The sequence below is a fragment of the Chiroxiphia lanceolata genome, chromosome 2, assembly GCF_009829145.1.
Source record: "Chiroxiphia lanceolata isolate bChiLan1 chromosome 2, bChiLan1.pri, whole genome shotgun sequence".
NCBI classification, from domain to species: domain Eukaryota; kingdom Metazoa; phylum Chordata; class Aves; order Passeriformes; family Pipridae; genus Chiroxiphia; species Chiroxiphia lanceolata.
Genome location: NC_045638.1, coordinates 65,814,149 through 65,834,721, shown reverse-complemented (window position 1 = coordinate 65,834,721; position 20,573 = coordinate 65,814,149). Strand labels below are relative to the sequence as shown.

Here is a 20,573-nt window from a genome sequence, read left to right as displayed (position 1 = left end):
TTGATTTTGGCTCAGGTTGACTGTGACTCTCTCATATGATGTTTAAGACAGTTCTTTGGGGACATGATCTGCCAGGAACTCTTTCCAATTAGGCTGTTTCCTGATTAGACTGTTTTACTGAAAGTCATGGTGTAATTTTGACACATGTGCACATGTTGTAGCATGTTATTTAGCCTTTAGACAGATAATGGTCTGTAGATTGCTTAGTTTGTTGATATAGATATAGGTTTAGATTCTAGAGGTCCCTAAAAAGGAATTTTTTAGGAAGTTCCAAACCCTAAACATGGATATGACATAGTCAACTCTTTAATTGGGCTTAAATCTGGAACAGAAAAAGAACATGCCCAAACTGTGTAAAGTAAGTATTCATTTGTAGAACTTTCCTGTAAGTCTGTCTCTTGTGGCTGGCAAATGCATAAGCTAAATGGAAGTATGCTAAATTTGATAGTACGGAAAAGAAGCCAAAATGTGACTCACCATTAGAGCAGATGACTATTTCTCTTCCATTTATGAGAATGAAATAGAGGTTGTCGTTTTACAAAGAATCATAGGATGATTGGGGTTGGAAGGGACCTTAAAGATCATATAGTTCCATCCCTCTCCCATGTAAAGGTGTTGATTTTGTTTGTCTTAACTAATGCAATGCAAGGTTATAAGCAACTTGGAAACAGACAGCATAAAAAAAAAATAGAATTCATAATGCCTTTATGTAATAATATAAAAGTTAGGAAAACTTTTTGAAGCATGGAACTGCAAGAAGAAATAGCATATAAGGCACAATGAACTTTGCAATATGCCCCTGTATTTCTTAGATTGGTTCTGTGGAGAAAAGATATCAAAGTATTTACTAGAACACTATTGATAGGAAAGTAATATTGTAAGAAAAAATATTTCTAAATAGTTCCTGATTACTTAATACCTATTAATATGTTTATACCTTTATTTCATAATTATATCCTTGGTTTTTTTGCTTTCAAAATGTCTCGCATTTCACTCACTTTACTTTCTCTTCTTTCAGGGGCCTTCTTTGCTCAAGGCACTGACACAGAGGTCTAGGCATTTCATGTTATCTAATCAGCAGCTCTGTTTATGGTAAATCACAATGTTACCAGCAACCAAATGACCATAAATAATGTAAAAAGTATGAAAGCCCTCCACTTCTGTTGCTGCAGCCTTCAGTACATCTCCAGGGAATCCATCCTGTTACCAACCAGAAAGTATATTTCAGTTCTCCCGCATTAACCTGAAGAACAGAGGGTACATTTGAGAAATTCTCAAGCTTCCTTCTAGACAGTAAATCCATAAATTCTCTATTCGCCATGAGATATCAATTATTAATCTTTCCATGCATGGAAGAAAATAAAGATCTCAACTTTTATTAAAATATTTGGGATAGGGTAAAGTATTGTGGAAAAAAAAAAAGATTCCCATGCCATAACACAGAAGTTCTGTTTCTCTAGGAAACATTTATTTAACAAAAAATGCCCCAAATATTTAAATAATCAACATTAAATGCTATGAATTTGTGATGAAATAAAGAAATATGCACAGTTCTTACAATTTAAAAAATTATTTCACAAATCAACATTGTGACTCTAACATGAAGTATAAGTTTTGATGCTCTCTCAATGCTACCAGGTAGTCCATAGGGGAGTAACCCAATAGCTTGGACTTTTCAGCATCTAAGATTGTCTCAGTTTTAAGGTTGTAATAATATATGTAATACAATCATAGAATCATAGAATTATTTAGGTTGGAAAAGACCTTTAAGATTACCGAGTCCAACTCAAAACCTAACATTGCCAAGTCCACCACTAAACCACGTCCCTAAGTGCCATTACATTATACAAAAGTTCAACTGTCATTCACTGACACTCAAAGCTGGTTAATGAATTTATTGTGTGAAGGATAGAAGTTATAGATAATGTTGAATTTATCTTATGTCCCTCCTGATGCTGGGAACTCTGATTGTTGCAGCATCATACAAGCCCCTCCTTATGGAACGTGATATACTTTGCAAAGTTCTTGTCCATGCTGAGGTTCACCTCTAAGTTCACGTATACTCTAACAGGATCTTATTCACAATGCACATTCATCAATCACTGTTAGGAGTCAAGTCTGCCTAGCTTTGTGGACCTAGTTTTGAATAGTCCCTTGAATAATACATTCCAAAATCTTTCTCTTCATAAAGCTATGGTTCCCAAATGGTTGCATATAATATTTTATGTGGAAAAGACAATGCACTATACGTATATTTATAACTAAATACACATTTGTGATGTGTTGAACTTGGCAGCTTCCAGCTGCCCACCTAGTCAATCTCTCACTCTTGCCTTTCAGCAGGACAAGGGAAGAAAATGAGATGAAAAAGTTCTTGGGTAGAGATCAAGACAGGGAGATCACTTGCCAATTACCATCACAGGCAGCACAGACTCAGCTTGGCAAAAGTTAATTTAGTTTATTGCTAATTCAAGTACATTTGAATACTGAGAAAAAAAGGCAAAACCTAAACCACCTTCCCCCTACTCCTTCCTTTTCCCAAACTCAACTTCATTCCTCCATTCCCCATTTGTCTACCTCCACCTGACCCTTAGAAATGCAGGAGGTATGGGAAATACTGCTATAACAGTTCCTCTCTGCTTCCTTTTCCTCATTGTGCTTTTCCCCTACTGCAGTGTGGATCCTCTCCATGGGTTGCAGCCCTTCAGGAATAAACTACTCCTTGGTGGGGTACTGTACAGTTCAGCATTCCTTCTGGGCATATCCACTTTCTCTGCGTGGTCCTTTCCACAGGCTGAAGTGTAGATAGCTGATCCACTGTGGTTCTCTTCACAAGCTACAGAGAAATAACGGCTCCACCGTGGTCTCTTGCAGGGGCTGCAGGGGAATCCTGGCTCTTGCATCTGGACCACCTCGTGGAATCGCAGAATCACAGCATCAACCAGGTTGGAAAAGACCTCTGAAATCATTGAGTCTAACCTATGACCCAACACCACCCTGTCAACTAGACCAAGATACTAAGGGCCACATCCAATCTTTTCTTAAACACCTGAACCTCCCCTGGTGCAACTTAAGACTGTGTCCTCTTGTCCTATTGCTAGTTGACTGGGAGAAGAGACCGACACCCACAGGGCAACAACATTCTTTCAGGTAGTTGTAGAGAGTGATAAGGTCTCCCCTGAATCTTCTCCTCTCCAGGCTAAACAATCCTAGCTCCCCGAGCCTCTCCTCACAGGACTTGTGCTCTTCTGCTCCTTCCTCCTGCTTCTTCTACTCTCGCCTTGGTATTTTAAAGGTTGTTCCTTCCACCTTCTTTTATCTACTTCTCAGTGCCTGTACATCATTTTGCCCTTTTGTCAATGTTGTCCCTAGGGTGCCATCATCTCAGTTGACATAGCTACATGCCTTATGAGATTCCTCTCCCCACCTCCAGCGCCCTTGCTGGTAAGGAAGTGTGAGAAGGAGAAAAGGCCTTGACCCTGTAAACACTGTCCAGAGCTAACAAAAATATCCATGTGTTAAAAATATTCTTTTCAGGACAAATCAAAATATAGCATCATACAAGTCACTATAAAGAAAATTAACTATATATCCCAACCAAAACCCATACATTTGGTTTAGCATGTGTGGAGATATATCATTTCCACTTTACACCACTTGTGTCTTCCCATCCTTATAGCTGGTGCCATTGGACACCATTTCAGGACAGGTAGTCTGCCAATAAGAGCAATGCCTTTGAGCTCTTGTCATCTCTTCTGTCAGTGTATATAGCTAAAAGTAGTATTTAAAAAAGAGTTTAATTTTGAGTTGGTGTAGAGGGGTGTTGAGACTATAATCCCAGAGGGATTTACCTTCCCTTCACTCTTTGCCAAAGGCTTCAGGGGGCCTAGTATCATTAGATACTGAGGCTTAAAATTTAAAAGGTTTATGGGCCTATCCTATCTGGGCCCTAAAGCCACAAAATGTGAGACACTTTGTCTGGTTTCGGCAAAAGTTGATTTTTTCCTTTTCCCCCAATTTGAAGTATGTATGTATGAAACCACAGACAGAAGATCTGTGTGAGATGGGGATAAATTGTCTCCAATAATCCAGAATTCCAACAAATTTCTAGAACTAAATTTTATTTTTCATGTTCAGACATATATAAGATAGTTTGTTTGATCACTTCAAGCATCATGTGTCCAGGTTTCCAACGTAATTTCTGTAGTGGGCCCTACTGTCTTTTTCAGATTGATCTCCCATCTATGTTTTTCACAATGTCTAAAATATTCCTAGGAGTTTCTCCCATGTCCTGCTCAGTGAGCCCAGTAATGACAGTAAGATCCATGTAATGGAAAAATTTACAAGGTAGAGAAATGCTATTATTCTCCATATGTTGTGCCACTAGCCCGTGGCAGATAGCAGGCCTATGCTAATGCCCCTGAGTCAGGACAGTGAAAGTATATTGTAGTTCTTCCCAAGAAAAGGCAAATTGTTCCTGGGATTCTGCAGTAATGGATAAGCTAAAGAAGCAGAGCCGTATCAGTCACAGCATGCCATGTTGCAGCTTCTATCTCAATACATTCAAATAGTGTCACGACGTTAGGACAATTGCAGCCAAGGGAGAGGTTGCTTTATTTGTTAGCTGGTAATCTACCATCATGCATCAGCAACCACCTGGCTTCTTTATGGACCAAATAGAACTATTAAAGGGAGAGTGGTATTGCAGACAATATCCATCTCTGACAATACTTTAACTGAGTGATTTCAGCATGCCTGCCTGGGTAACTGATACTGTTTCGAGGCTACTGGCTTTGGAGGTGGCAATAAAACAACTGGTGCACTAAAATACTTAACCTACCCAAACAGTCTGAATTCCTAAGGAATATTTTCCACCTGGGGTAAGGAAGGTTTTACACATCAAAGTGTTATCCTCCATTATTTATCTGGGAATTTGATTCATGCCTACTCGGGCAATAAATGTTGGATATTTTCCCAGATTAGGATTAGATAGGCTTCATTGGATGGCTCTTCAGAACCACCAAATGAATGTATAGCTATAGGGTGACTGTGTGGGTAGTGAAACTGACTCCTGCAAATCTCAGTTACTTATGTAAGAGAGATCCATTGCCTGGGTTTTTTTTTTCCCCATTTTAATAGATAACTAGTGGGATTTGTGTTTGATGATCTTCCTTTCCCACTCCATCCCCCTAGAACATCTAGAGGTTTACCATGCTTGATCAATCCTGATTTTGGTTTGGATGTTGTTTTCAAAGGGCAATGGAGATTAGATCCTGAGCTAATTTGACAGGGAGTGTTTTTTCTCCTCCCTCTGAGCAGCAAGGGAAGACTAGTATGTTATTACTTCAATAGTACACATCTTTTAATGTTTTCTTTTTCTTTTCCCTGGATACTCCCCGATAAGACAAAATTATGACCCTAGTATAAGAAGGATGCCTGTAAACAAATGGAACTGCATAACAGAAGTGAATAATTTTGTATCTCGTCTCATAAAGCTGTGAGAAACAATTCCCTACTTCACAGACAGCTCCCAAAAGTACACCCAGCCTCCTCTGCATGCTTCCACACAACTGATTTATCATCAAAAGGTGAGGGTTACTGTGCTTGGACAATTTATCACAGAATATTTAGGTTGGAAAACACTTAAAGATGACCAAGTCAAACCATTAACATAACACTGCCAAGTTCACCCCTAAACCATGTCCACGCACCATATCCACACATCTTTTAAATACTTCCAGAAATGGTATTGCACCACTTCCCAGGGTAGCCTGACCCAATGCCTAACCACCCTTTCAGTGAAGAATTTTTTCCTAATATCCAATCTAAACCTTCTCTTGTGAAACTTGAGGCCCTTTCTTCTTGTTCTATTGCTTGTTACCTGGGAGAAGAGACCAACCCTCACCTCACTACTACCTCTTTTAGTTGTTGACAGTTATAAGGTCCCTCCTGAGCCTCCACTTGTCCAGGTTAAACAAACCCAACCATCCTAACTACTCCTCATAAGATGTGCTCCAGCCCCTTCACTAGCTTTGTTGTCCTTCTCTGGACCCGCATCAGCACCTCAATGTCTTTCTAACTCAGTATTTGAGGTGAAGTCTCACAAGTGGCAAGTACAGGGGGACAGTCACTGCCCTGGTCCTACTAGTAACATTTTTTCTGATACAAATCAGGATACCACTGGCCTTCTTGACCACCTGGCACACTGCCAGCTTATGTTCAGACAGCTGTCTGAACCCCCAGGTCCTTTTCCACTGAGAAACTTTCCAGCCACTCTGCCCCAAGCCTGTAGTGTTGCTTGGGGTTGTGACACAACAAGTGCAGGACCTGGTCCATTGCCTTGTTGAACTTTATCCAATTGGCCTTGGCCCATTAATCCAACCTCTCTAGGTCCCACTGCAGACCCTTCCCACATTACAGCAGATCAACATTCCTGTCCAGCTTTGTGTCATCTGCAATCTGTCTTAGGGTGCATTCAGTCCCCTTGTCCAGATCATTGGTAAAGATATTAAACAGAACTGGACCCAGTACTGAGCCCTGGGAAACACCACTTGTGATCTGCTGCCAACTGGATGTAGCTCCATTCACCAACACTCTTTGGTCCCAGTCATCCATCTAGTTTTCTATCCAGTGAATACTGTACCCATCCAAGTCATAAGCAGCCAGTTTCTCCAGGAGAATGGTGTGAGAAATGGTGTCAAAGACTTTACTGAAGTCCAGGTTGACAGCATTCACAGCCTTTCCCTCATCTACTAAGCAGGTCACTTTGTCATAGAAGGAGACCAGGTTGGTCAATCAGGACCTGCCTTTCATAAACCTGGACCTGATCAACTGGTTGTCTTGTATCCTTTGCATGATGGGACTCAAGATGATCTTCTCCATGACCTTCTTTTGCACCGAGGTCAGGCTGAAAGGCTTGCAGTCGACAAAGTCACAGAAGGAATTAGTTAGACGCCCTGGACCCTTTTCAATAACTGTACAATCACAAGGTTTTACATTAATATGCTTAATCACAGTAACTTCTGAAGGCTTAAATGCACTGTCCTTCCACATCCCTAGACCTGGTTTCCAAGATGTACAGCAAACACTGCCCCAGATACCTGATTTTTGTCAATATAAATCAGCCAAATTTTGTAGCTCTCTCTGTGTATTAGCACACAGAGGGATCATAGAGTGAGTGGTGTCTAAAGGATCTATTTGGCTTACTTATCAGCAGAAGTAGAGCAGAGGGAGAGATCCCATTCTCATCCTCAGACCCTTTGGTCTTCTCCTCTTTAGAAGTGTTCCAAATATCTCCACTCATATAATCACCTGGGAACAGAATCTCCTGAACCCAGGGTTAGTGGCCCTTCCTCCCCCTGTCCACAACTTGGATTTTCCTCTCCATCACCAATGGAGTCTGCAGTTCAGATCTGTCTTTACATCATCACTTTAAAGTGTCTCACAACTGCCAGAAGCAAGTTAGCAATCATACAGTCCGTAAATCGAGCTGCCTTTTCTCCACATCTACACCTTGCTTTTCTAAACACTTTAAAATGTCGTTGAGAGACTGAAAAGATGATAACTCCTTCTATTTTTCCCAAATCACTGGGCAAAATATCTAGGGTAATCTCTGTGCTACTCATCTCCACGCTTGTGTGCAGAGCCAACCAGGCACACATTCAGGCTTTACTCTGCTATTGCTTTTGCAAATAAAATAAAAAATAAAAAATAAAAAATGCTTCTTACTGACATGCTACTGACTATTCCTGGAGTCTTTTAACTGAGGATCATAGAATCACAGAATCAGCTGGGTTGGAAAAGACCTCTGAGACCATCAAGTCTAACCCTTGATCCACTACCACCACGGTTATTAGATCATGGCACTAAGTGTCACATCCAGATTCTTTTGGAATCTCAGTAAGAAAGGCATCGGCACTCAAAGCTGATTAACTAATTTATTGTGTAAAGGATGGACATTATAGAAAGGATAAAAGCATTCTTCCTGATGCTTGGAATCACAGTTATTGCAGCATTGAATAACCCCCTCCTTGCTTTTTTCACATTTTTGTAATTTCCATCCTTTGATCAATATAGTAGATAGGCATCTTTGAGTGATGGTATCTTTATGATGAGATCTGAAAAGAACTTGCACCTCCTGAGTTTAAAAAATTTCCTATAGTTGTCAGTGTTGCCAATCATCTCTTATGTGTTCAACACAAGTGAGTATATAAGTTTCTGAAAGATAAAGATTTATTTCTCTTTAACATCTAGAAACTATGTAAAGTCATCACAGGTAGGAAACAGTGGTATCAGGTTCTAATATCATTCTATACTCCCTATGGTATCTTTACATCTTCATTAGCTTTTCAGTTTGATCAGAAACATGTTTTCTTAGTAAAATGCTTAATTTTTTATCCTCTTTCAGGACTGTGATTCTTGTAATGAATTAGTTTCAGTACACACTAGATTCCTTTTGGAAGACACTAAGTGTCACATTCAATCAATATTTTTTTCCCAAATCCTTGAAATAAGATCACACAATCAGAGGGGTATAGGGAACTCCCTTATACAATCAGAAATTTCTTCTCATTCTACAGGCAGCTGTTACCATTGCAAACTACTTCTTCTTTTCAAGAACAAGGCATGATATCTTTGCACTGTAAAAATGTAAGCTGTACAAGGTGTACATCAAAGTTTCCCATTATGGTTCAAAAGCAACCTCTACAACTACCTGAAAAGAGGTTGTAGCCAGGTGGGCATCAGTCTCTTCCCCCAGGCAACCAGCAGTAGGACAAGAAGGCATGATCTTAAGCTCTGCCAAAGGAAGTTTAGGTTGGATATTACAAAGAAACTTTTTGCCGAGAGAGTGATCAGACATTGGAATGGGTTGCCCGGGGAGGTAGTGGATTCACCGTCCCTGGAGGTTTTTAAGAAGAGACTGGATGTGGCACTTAGTGCCATGGTCTAGTGACCACAGTGGTGTTGGATCAAGGGTTGGACTTGATGATGATGATCTCAGAGGTCTTTTCCAACCAGGTTGATTCTATGATTCTATAATTCTATGAAAACATAATTTTAGGAGGCAGTAGGGTGGTTTTTTAGCAAGTTCTGAGTTCACTCTGAATGGTCATACTAAACTTCAGATTACTGGTTTAAAGAACAATATCTTTCGTATTTTAAATACTTTGTATATTGATTAGTATTCTGCTGCAAAAATGGTAAAGTATGGTTGAGGTTTTTTCTGCTCATTTTAGATACCTCATCAAAAAGATGAAAATAGAATATTAGCTAAGACATTATCAGGTTTTAGTATCTATTCTTGATGATTATGTTGAGCATGGGGAAAAAAATATATATCTCTGAATCAGAGAATTCCTTGAAGGAAGAGGAATTCTATTTTAAGTTGTTGCAAAAATTTTAGATGTATATTCACGTAACCAAAAATATTATTGTAGAAGCTTATGCACTAGCACAGTTGGCAAAAGCAAAGAGAACTTTGGTCAGGAACACTTAATATGGATCTCTTTGCCAGGTAAACCACCTTGTAGAACATTAATTCTTTATTTTGTGCTAGTCTACTAATTCTCATTGATTTGTCACCACTCTTTCAACTGCAGTAGTAGGTGACTGTTTTTAAATAGTATTTATAATAAGGTGATAATGTTACAGAAGGTGTAAAAATAGTTTAAGACATTTATTTAATTGAAAAGGAGAGATTTAGCAATGCAAATAAACCTTGGGTTTTTGCTCTTGTGTTTCACTGATTAGATACAGATACCTTTAGGACCCTGGTCATAAAAGTCTTTCAATGAACTTCAAGACTCAAAAGAGGAATCTTTGAACAGATCCATTTGCTTTCCCATAAACAAAGTAGCAGCCTTTTCAAACTAAACTTCCAAATTTCTTGTCAATTCACTTGATAGAGCAGCTCCTGAAGTAAAATAGTGTTTTGTCCTGAACCTTCTTTAGATTCTGAGCCTGTCAACCAGGGTACAAGTGGGAATCAAATGTGGCTTTTAATTCAACTTCTTGGGACAAAAAAAAAAAAAAAAGAAAAAAGAAGAAAAAAAACGTTATAATGAAAAATTCAACTCTTATAAATACTTTGCAAATGTTAATTTCATGGCAGTTATTGAAGACCTATCAGGAATGATTTTTACTTACTACTAATCTATGGTAGGGCTGAAATCAAATCTCCGCATAAAGTTAGAAGCTTTCATTTATTTTTTTCAAAAGACAATGCAGAAGAAACAAAGTTCCAAATATGTATGGGATGGAAAAGAACAAGAAATCTGGAACTCAGGAAATCACAGATAGGTTACTATTACTTTCTCAGCTTCACAGAGAAGCCACTCAAATATAAGGCACAGGAATTAACTATAGTTCCATTCACAGAGAAGCAAAACACTGTCTGGAAGTCATTAAGTGAAAAGTACCTGTATGTTATGGTTGAGGAATTGAACACTGGATGACTATGTAACATGGGAAGCTCAAAGTGTATTTGATTCTTCCATAAAGCTGCACAGTAAGAGCAGGAAACATAAGGTCTCAAAGTTATGCCAACAGTGACCTTCATAATTCCAAACATACCTATGTCCAACAAAGGCAAGATTTAAATGTTTTTTATTTATTTATTTCAAATTTTATTCTGCTTTGAAAACAATATTATATTAAAAGGATTTTTTGTGGATGGACTGAACCATTCATCATCTTCTAATGCTAATATAAACTTTGTTTATGAAGTCTGATTTTAAACATAATAATTTTGAAACTGTTATACACTGTTGTCAACTGTTCTTTGACTATCATGCTAGTAAAACAGTGTTTACTAAATGAATGCCAGAGGTGTATTTTGTGTCTGGAAACTCTTTCAAGGTGCCTCTAAACCATTCAGACTGAAACAAAATATCTGACTATAGTATTATTAATGTATATTTTTTCTCATGTACAATTTTATTCCTAATAAAAACTATCATATAATATTGCCTATTCATAAATAGTAATCTTTAAATTAAAGTCTTTTAAAAATGGATAACAGTAACTTGGACATTTATAATGTAATGGGAAGGAATTCTCTTGGTAGGCATGTTCTCTTCAATCTTTTTTCTGAAATAAACTCAACATATTGAACACTGTGCAACAATTTATGAATTGAAATCGCCAAAATTGTGGCTGACCACTGAGGACTTGCAATGCAATAGGAACTGTCTCCTGACTGGCAAACTCTATTTAATTTCTCTCCTCTCCCCCGGGAATAAATGTTCCAATGCTTCTAACTTGTGACCTTAAGGAGTAACTTGCCTGAAAGTCAAAGTTAAAGAAGGCAGTAATTTAAGAGAGCCTAGTTACTGCAGCAGATTTGTAGCCCGATACGATGCCTGAAAAAATGAATTCAGGTGTAATTAGGAAAATGAAATAGCAAATCCACTAGTAGAAGAAAACTGAAAATCACACATAGAAAAAGGTGGATATAGCAATTTAAAAGTTATTGAAAACCATATTCTCAATTAGCTATTTTGAGCTGGGGCACATTTCTCAATTCTCTCTGGTAAAACTGTTCTTTCTTGTATAAATAATAAATATTCATTGGAGAAACAACTTGAAACTATTTCATTAAACTCATGTTCAACATTTCTTTCTTCAGCTCACTTTTAACTGTCTCCTTACTTTCTGTGATATATTGGACATGTGTCTAAAATGGGAAAAAAAAGTGTCCACGCCTTTCACTTTTATTAAATGTGATTAGAAGGTCTGGTAAACAAAATAACCTTTTCCTTATAGATAAAATTAAATTATTTTATCTATATTATTTATATCTATAATAATCTATTTATATCTATTTTGTCTATATTTTTAAATTAATATTATTAAAAACCCCACCCTAAAATAATGACAAAAAATCAAAACCAAAGCAGCAAAAACTATGACTTATTTTATTTCTGTGCTCTTTAAATACATTAGAAAAGACCTCAAAGATTAACCTGTATTAAAACATAGTCAAATAGCAAAGACTATTCCTAAAAGAATATTACAGTTGATTATTTCATCAAATCTTTTTTGTATTCATTTTCAGTAACTCCTTATTTCCTTGCGGTCTTCAAATTTCGGTGGTAAATTTCCTGCATTTCAGTCACTGATAATGAAGAATTCACTTTAACAAAATAATTACAAATCTCAGGAGAGAAGAAAATTAAGTAGTCAACCAATTATTAAGGATAATTTCACAAGAAATGACAGCTGAGTTGATATGCCAGGTGCTGTTTTCTTGGTAGCAGACGATCACAAGAACCATTAAGCTAGTTGGCATCCTTTTACCTTAGATTAATGCATTACTTGGAGAGCAGAGGACACCTCTATTTTCTTATGTACTACTACACATTTACTATGGTTTCTGTATCATGTACTCCATTACAAAACTGAAAGCCAAAATTTTGCTTCTACAAGGCTGTATTCTCCATGTTGTTAGCCACTACAGTGTGTTGTTCACATTACATAAACTGATGTATTTCAGATCTCTACCATGAGTGAGAAAAAATGTACTCTACAAATACTCTAATGACTACATCAGAGCTACAGCAGGGAAATCTTGCTCCTGTGCACATATCCCAGCATGAGCTGGGGAGGGCACCCAGTTTTTCTCAGGTCATTGATGAGAACATGTCCAAATCAGAGCATAATATGTTGTACCTCTGTTCCAGTGAAGAGGACAAGTCTATGGTCCTCCCCACCTTGATAATCCTCTGCTTCTACAAGGCAATAGGGCCTTTTACTGGTTGTTCTAAGTTTGCTTGACTGCATTACATTTATATCACACTCTCTTGTCTGGGTATTGCCTGGGTCAGCCTCTCAAATGTTCTTTATTTGAGCACCGATGATTTAATCATCATCATCTCTTCCATCTGCTGTTGCCAGTTACTTCTTCACATTACTTTTGGCTTCTACTTTGCAGGAAAAATTGTTTGATTCTTCATGTAACTTTCAGGTCACTGATTTTCCAAAAATGTTTACATCTTTTCATCAAGCATGTTTGTGACCAGCTTTGGGGAGTCCATTCCAAATTAGGCACACTATCAGTGGGAAATTCACATATTAAATAAAGTGAAAAGGGCGTAGGCCTCCTCATGAGTTGCAGAGGAAATTTGGAAGACAGTGGCGGTCTGAAAAACAAAACTAAACACAATTCCAGCATGGGGAAAATTGGAATGGTTTATTGAATGCAAGAACACAATTTTATGGGCCTCGGGGGCTGGACACGTTAATGAAGGGGACAACCTACGTTAATTAGGGAGTTACACAAGTTTTTACTGCAATTTCTAAATAGTTAATTTTTCTTCAAGTAGGATTGCATGGGGGATGGAGGGATTACAGTGGTTTAGACATGGTTTTAAGAATCATCTCAAAAAGTCCTTTCTTAATTCTGCTTGGAGCCAGGTTTAAATCCTAGGACTACACATCAACAGGTCTCAGGATAAGGGTCCAAATTTCTTCAGATCACGAGATGTTTGTCAGCTCTTGTTTTCCAAGGTTTATGATTCAAATTTATCAAGCTTCCTTTTGCTGAGAGCTGGGTTTGGACTCCTAAGAAGACCATTAAAATAAATTTAGGCTACCAACTTCAAGATCACTGAGCTATTCAAAGGTAGATGGGATGAATCCAAGCCTTTATGAATACAGACCAAAAAAATCTTGAGATTCTGAACTCTAGGCTAGGTTAAGCAAAGCAATGCACAAGTGAAATATGTGTTGCTTAGTCACTCTTCAGAGAATTTCAGTCTCCTGTTCTATCTATGAATTACTTTTTCCAGTCAGCTGATTTGGAACATCTTATATTTTTCTCTGTGTCTGTATTAATCAATCTGAGAAAATTTCTGAGTTCCTGGAGTATGTTATACATACCAGCCACGTCCCAGCTCCATAACAGAACAAAGTTCTTAGTTTAAGAGTTCCTGTTTCCTACTTATTGATTTCTACCGAAGGTAAACTGAGACATTCAGACTGAAAGAGCATTATGCTATGTTTTCCTTTTTTTAATTTTGAATATCAATACCTGTCTTTTCCACACTATCTGTCGTTTCTTTTAGAAAATTGCCAATAGGAATTTTGGTGGAGTTTATATTTTTATATTTTCTGACTCTAAATACATGAGAATCTGATGTAGAAAGTTCTCATTCTCTTTCTGCATTTTTCCATTACTTCTGCAGTCTGAAGAGGATAAAAACTTAATTTCACTCCCTTCTTTGCCAAACATTGTTTCATTTAGATTCTATTGTGGATCTAGTCTGCAAACATTTAATACACCAAGAGATAAATGAAATATACAAAATAGACTATTTTAAAATGTAAATAATACTGATATGCAACAATATACTGGGAAGAAGCTTAAAATTATATTGTAATACTAGCTGAAAATAAATCATATATACAGTTTCCTGCGTTCATTGAGAAGATTATAATCAGAAATAACAGTAGGTGTAGAAACATAAGGGGAAAAAAACCCAAACAAAACAGTTTCCCATTTCTTTCTAGTAGGTTATTCCATTTAAAGAACAGCTTTACTCTGCTACACAGAACTTTTCTTTTTCACCAGTGAAATAGGGTTAATACTTGATAATGACTAAATACTAAATCTTTCAAATTATTATACTTTATTAAAAACATGTATAAATAGTTCAAATGAGGTCTGAGCTGAAAAATAGGCTAACTTGTGTTCCTTAACTTTTTTTATAATCTCAGGTGCAATATTCTCTTGCTAGTCACTATTTGTTAACCACTATGTTGTTGCCAAGAAAGTGTAAAGCAAATAAACAATAGTCATAATTTATGTATGGATCTATTACATTTGTGCCCAACTGCTGTTGAGCTGCATAATTTATGTTCACTGTGCTGGAAAGTTTTCCTAAAAAAGCTTGTTTTGGAGCCACTTTCATGGCGTATAATTGCCTCATTGATGAGACTGGCATAGAATAAGGGAAAACTTTGTTGGCTTGTGCCCTAAAGAGTGAAAAGAGTTTAAAAAAAAAGTAAGAGGGGAAGACCAAAAATCATTGTTATTTGAGAGAAAAAAACAAGATACCCTTTGAATAAGAAACAGAATAACAACAGTAATGTAGAAACAGCAAATTTCTATTTCTTTCTATCTCTCTCCACCTCACATTTACTGTTAAATAAAAATCTATACTATTGACTTTGACATATGGTCTCATTTACATGTTAATTCAGGTAGAGACATCTCTGTAATAATTTTAAAGAACCTGATCATAAGAGACTGCTCTCAGTTACTTCTCTGCCCAACCTGTAGGTGGGCCTGGAATTGCTGTGACCCAGGTGGAGGACATTTTACTTTGATCTTACCTGCTACAGAGGTGAAACTGACTCATCTGTAATTCCCCAGGCCTTCTGCTTTCCCCTTTTTAAAAATAGGAGTTATATGTCCCCTTTTCCAGCTACTGGGGACTTCACCTGACTGCTATCATTCTTCAAAAGTGATGGATATTGGCTTAGCAATTTCATCTGGCAGCTCCCTCAGAACCTGTGGATGAATCTTATTAGGTCTGTTGGATTTGTGCTCATTCAGGTTCCTTAGATGGCCTCAAAAGTCTCCTTTAGTGGGCTTAGAGTCACAGTCCCTGAATTTGCATTTCTCAACTTGGGCAACATGGCTGGAGCACTTGTGTTGAAGACTGAAGCAGAGAAATCATTGAGAACCACAGCCTTCTCTGTCTGGGGTAGTCAGGTTTAACATTTCCTTCCAGAAAGGGCCCACGTTATCCCCTTGCTTTCTTTTGCTAGCAACATATCTACAGAAGCCCTTCCTGTTATCCCTGATGTCCCTGGCCAGACTCAATTCTAACTGGGCCTTTTCTTCCATAACCTTGTGTATTGGGTATGGCTGAGCTGGAGTTCATTTCCCCACAGTAGCCCTCCCAGTGCTGTGCTTTGCATTAGTAGCTAGAAGGGTGTTGATGACACACCGGTTTTTTGGCTACTGCTGAGCACAGTAGCATTCCTTCCTTATTTGAGGGCAAGATCCTGGAAGGGGCTACAACCAGGCCGGCTGACCAAACTGACCAAGGGGATATTCCATACCATATGACATCAGCTCAGATATAGAAGCTAAGGCAAGGAGCAGGAAGGCAGGCATTCATTGTCTCCAGTGGCTGCCTGCTGAGAAACCGTTGTGCGTGCTGAAGCCCTGCTGCTCAGAGGTGGCCGACCATCGCTGCTCATGGGAAGTGAAGAATAAACCGTGTTATCTTTCGCTTTGCTTTTGTACGTGCAAGTCTTACTTTGCTTCTACTTTGATAAACTGCCTTATCCCAACCCATGAATTGTTTTCCATCTTACTCTCTCCCCTGTCTGGCTGGGAAGGGGAGTGACAGAGCAGCTGGGTGGGCACCTGGTATCCAGTCAAGTCAACCCACCACACCTCGTCCCTAGCTTCCTGTACAATTTCCCTATATTAATCCCAAGCCACCTGTCCTCAATTCCACCTCCTGAAAGCTACTTTTTTTGCTCTGAGTTGGTTCAGCAGCAACTTATCCATCCGTGGAGGCCTCCTGGTATTTTTTTCCCAATTTCCCTCTTGTCAGAGGACAAGACGTGTGTGCCTACAGTTAGTGTACAGGAAGGGTTGTTTTCAGTGAAAAATAAATTCTATGTAAATGTGAATTCATATAATATTCATCTGAGTGTAAAAGGAGTGTGCTAATACTGTGACTGAGGTCAGGACCTGAGGGTGCCGGACCATTTTCTGCAACACAGGGTGGACACACAGTCATACAGCAATATACACTCATGTCTGGACACTGGCACCAATTTCTTCAGCAGTAGCAACACAGTGTGTATATACACTGCCAGAAATACAGTGCCCTACTGAAGACTGGACTCCAACCCTTACCCTTGTGTCACAGCAGTGCTAATGTAGATTTATTCCCTGTCTTTAATATAGAATAACTTGCACCCTTAAAGCTGAGCCTTTTCAGACTTAATGGTTTCTAGCAGTGGGGCATTTTACTCACAAGCAACTGTTGTTAAAATATACATCTGTGATCCGTGATACTATCCATAATAGATGATAGCTTACCTTAACACGAAACTCATTTTAATAAGCATTAATGAATGTATATGGTGGACTCAGTTTTGCAAAAGAAGACAAAAAAACAATTAGTCTAGCTGCTTGTCTCCAAAGGTAAAGAATTTATAGAGAGACCTGAATTTATAGCCAGATACCACAATTGAATGGCCTGATCAGTTTTAAATAAAATGTGATTTCTAGTAGGTTGTCCCAAATATCAAAAATGTTGGAGGGGGGATTTCTTCCCCCCCCGGCCCTCTCTTTATTAAATCTGCTTTATTTGCATTAACTAATTAGCAGCTATTCTAAAAAATGAGAATGTGCAACAGTGAAGCATGCCTTGTTAATAGGAAGAACCAATAGTTTATCACAGGTAAATGTTCAAAAGCAAAGTTTAACCCTGAATAGCAAAGAAAAAAACCTCAATTTCTTCCACTATTGGATCTTGAGCCTTGTTTACTTTCTTTTTCAGTGCAGATAATATGTCTTGTTCTTAAGTGTAATATAATTGTGACAAAGCTAATTTTCTGATGTAAAATTTGCTAGTATTATCACCCAGTGGTTATGAGTCATTAAGGATCTGGGGGGTTTTATATGATGGGAAAGGAATTGAAAAAAGTGTACTGCAGAAATGGAAATGGAAAAATCATGCTACACTGAAAATAAGATTAATCAATAGAACAAGACAGAAAGAACCCCACTCTTTTCATCCTCCCTACATTTACCAAAATCTGCACTCAAAATGCTGAAAAATACTCACAACAGCATCGCTAAACTAACAAATACTGTTGTTATCTGCTTGTCCTCATGCTTTCAAAAAGCAGGACAAAACCCCCTCCATTTTCCCCTGATCCTTGCTGTCATATTGGTGACCATGAATGAAGAAAAAAGATGGACTCCAAATTAGATGGAGCTCTTAAGTTTACTTTTCCTTTCATTTTTGCTTTTTTTTTTTTTCCTTTTGGAGAGGGGGAAAAGAAGTTCCATCAGTCTTTTGCGATCTATTAATTCCAGAAGGAAATATATGTTTACAAAAGTTACATTTGTAAGGTATATCTGTACCAAAGAAAAAGGCTTACTTTAACTGTCATGTTGTAATTATCAATTAAATTAATAATATACCAGAAAAGCAAAGGTTTTAAATTTAAATAGAAAAATATTAAATTGAGAAAATAACACATCAGCAAAAGCTTGATTAACAATATAATTTAAATATCAAAAATTTAACTGCTATCAATTTTATTTCTGCATTCTTTGACTTGGATATTTTCATCCATGGATGTTATCCTTGTGGCTAATATAAATTGATTGTGGCTGGCTAATATAAAATTGATTGTGAGTGTAAATAGATTTGAACATAGTTGCAGGAATTCCTATCATTCCTGGTTATTTGTGATTACTAGTTGCATAGTATGTGGAATATATTCATATTATTTTCATTTTAGTTGTCTTCATTAGAACTAGTTATTGTAGAACCTTTCGTATGTCTCAGGAATAATTTGATTACATAAATAAGAGAGAAACTCATGACCTGGCTCTTTGTGATAAAAGAATATTACATTATGGCTGAAGAACTCTATGATTTTGGCTGAATATGCACAAACACTGTAATGACTGAACAACTGTATATTGACCTTACATGATACTGGAAGTGTGATTATATGAGAAGCTTTAGGCACAGGAACATAGTTATTTTATGAATTATCCAGGCAATAGACCAGTTGAAAAGGTCAAAAGACCTTTCTTGGGAGAAAGAACAATGAATACTGGGGGTTGTAAGTTGTACTAGTACAATATTTTTAGATACTTTTAATAAAAGGTCAAAAGTTTCCATGGTATATAAACTTGTACTTATATGCATAATGAAAGTAATAATTTAATAAAATGGCCAGGATTTTTTTCTTATTTTTCCTGTAAAATCAAAGTGATATATGGCATAGTTTATTCCAGAGTGAAGAACAGCACTGATGAGCTTGTCAAAACAATTTTTGAATCCCAGTCTATGAACATTGCCTTCTCATCACATAAACTTAATAGATGCTTGATACATATCACAGAGTTCTGGCTTTTGTGTTTAGTTATCCATGTAATAGACAGATAATAAAGTCATAAAAGATTTAGTTTGTGGGTCACTTTACTGGTAGATTCCACCTTATTGTCATTCTCTGACAGCACAGGACATTGAAAAGGAAGATATAACCTTATTTTTGTTCTTCACTTAGATGTAAGAAATCAGACTCAAATTGAACTGCAGTGTTTTGCACTCTAAATTATCTTAATCCAAAGACTGCTTATCAAAATAATCAATTTACTGTAAAAATGATCAATCATCACTTAAGTAAGACCATATTTTTCTGCCTTTGCAGACAGCAAGATAGGAGATCGCCACAACCCCTTTTTTTTTATAGTTGTGCATTGTATTTTAAGTTGGTCTCACATTATAGTCAGAAGTTACTTGTCTGTAGCTATATATTTTGACTTGAAAATCTGTTGTGTGTATAGTATGATGATATAGGATGAGGTAGGTGTTTTTTTAAATTGTGACTTCTTCTTCTTCAGTTTCAATATCATAGCAGTATAAAATTCCCTCAATATAGTACCATAACTTAAAGAATCTATAATGTGTAGGAGGTGGAATGTCCTCAAGAATTGCTTTGATAACAAATAATTTTCAGTCTTGATTAAAATTTACAATGTCAGTTTCTTTTCTTTTTTTCTTTTAAATATTGCCAACAGTAGCATAATGCTTTTATTTTATAATTATGCTCTTTCCACACAATGTACTTTTTCTAACATTATTCTCTGATCAATCTTCATCAATCCTTACTTAAGGGATAAGTAAACAGTACTGAATAATTTTCTTTTGACTCTTCCATTACAGTCAATTGTAGTTGCAAGAATTGTCACCTTTTTAGTCTATTTATCTTATGGCTTACAAATAGAAAACATGAGCATTTTCTTCTGTTTATATTAATTAATTTAATTAATCTTCATGTCCTGATATAAGACAAATACTAAGGTTAACAACTGATTAGTTACTGCATTGAATACTCTGTAGGGAATTAAGTAATGTGATAGACTATATTACTAGGTTTCACAGTACATCTACAGTAATTATGCTAGGTATTTTATGAAAAATCTAATAATTTAAATACTTTATTTAGTGACAAAATGCAACAAAAGAAGTCAAATTGCATATGTTAGTTTCTAAAAGCTATTGAATTTTTTGTGACTTTAAAATTGAATGATCTGACGTGGCTATTTTATGAAATGATTACTTTCCCTGTGTGACAATAATGCATATAATTGCAAGTTTAAGGTTCCATGGAAACTTTTTTCCTTTTATTAAAAATGCCCCTGAATTTTTTCATACTATCACAAACCTAAGAAAAACAACCAAACTCAACCAAACCAAAACACAAATATTGCTATACTAAAGCAAAAATTAAACAAACTCCCACTGGTTTAGAATAAGCATGGCAGAATCCTTTAAGTACTTCTTCCCTATGAGTCTCAG

The 20,573-nt window shown here is 36.9% G+C and overlaps 1 long non-coding RNA gene across 1 annotated transcript; it reads right to left on the bottom strand.

Annotated features, from left to right (window-relative positions):
- Positions 1–2,024: 2,024 nt before the first annotated feature.
- LOC116782318 lies at positions 2,025–13,541 on the bottom strand. Its single transcript, XR_004355198.1, has 3 exons — positions 13,433–13,541; positions 3,708–3,714; positions 2,025–2,034 (listed from the first exon to the last, which is right to left on the bottom strand). It is a non-coding gene; the product is annotated as an uncharacterized LOC116782318 (long non-coding RNA).
- Positions 13,542–20,573: the final 7,032 nt, after the last annotated feature.